Source organism: Erinaceus europaeus, chromosome 17, assembly GCF_950295315.1.
Source record: "Erinaceus europaeus chromosome 17, mEriEur2.1, whole genome shotgun sequence".
Lineage (NCBI taxonomy): Eukaryota > Metazoa > Chordata > Mammalia > Eulipotyphla > Erinaceidae > Erinaceus > Erinaceus europaeus.
The window spans coordinates 5,160,167-5,161,147 of record NC_080178.1 but is presented as its reverse complement, the minus strand read 5'-3'; positions in this window follow the sequence as shown (position 1 = coordinate 5,161,147).

Genomic DNA, 981 nt, shown 5'->3' with positions numbered 1-981 from the left:
CTAAGAAGTCTATTTTGGGTTGTCTTCCTAGGGGCGGGAGGACTCATCTTTGCTGTTATGTTCTACAAGTGCACATCAAATTCGCTGGGATGGCCGCCCCTTCATAGGTTCACAGGCTCTGCGCTGTGTTCAGAGAGAACGAGGCTGCCCAGTGTCACAGAACCGGAGGGTTAGGGATGGGGGGGGGGGCTGGTGCTGGTGGTGGATAGCACAGTGGTTATACAAAACGACTCTCATTCCTGAGGCTCCAAAGTCCCAGGTTCCAGGCCGCCCTCCCTGCCCCCGCCCCCGCCCGCAGCACCATCATAAACCAGAGCGGAGCCGTGCTCAGGTAAAAGAAAGAGTTAGTCGGACTGTGGCGCAGCGGGTTAAGCGCAGGTGGCGCTAAGCACAAGGACCCGAATAAGGATCCTGGTTCAAGCCCCGGCTCCCCACCTGCAGGGGTGTCGCTTCACAAGCGGTGAAACAGGTCTGCAGGTGTCTGTCTTTCTCTCCCTCTCTCTGTCTTCCCCCTCCCCTCTCCATTTCTCTCTGTCCTATCCAACAACAATGACAACAATAATAACTACAACAATAAAACAACAAGGGCAACAAAAGGGAATAAATAAATAAAAATAAATATTTTTTTAAATGAAAAAAAAAAAGAAAGAAGTGAATAATAGTAATAAATAAATCATCCAAGCCCACGACAAAGCCCTCCGTCATCTCCCCCTAGGTGACTGCTTCGGGGACGGCGAAGGCCACCCCGGTGCAAATCCCGAGGTGCCTGCGGTGGCTCCTCAGCCCGCACGCGCCCACCCGTTGCGCGCAGAGCCGGGGACGCGGGGCCCCTCGCGCGCGGGGGGAGGCGGGCGGCCTCCGAGCGGGTCCCGGGAGCTCGCGGAGCCGCGTGCCGGGGCGGGGCGGCGCGCCATTGGCCGAGCGGGGCGGGGGCGGGCGCGAGGCTCCATAAAAGGCGGCGGTGGGGCCCGGGCCCCGGAT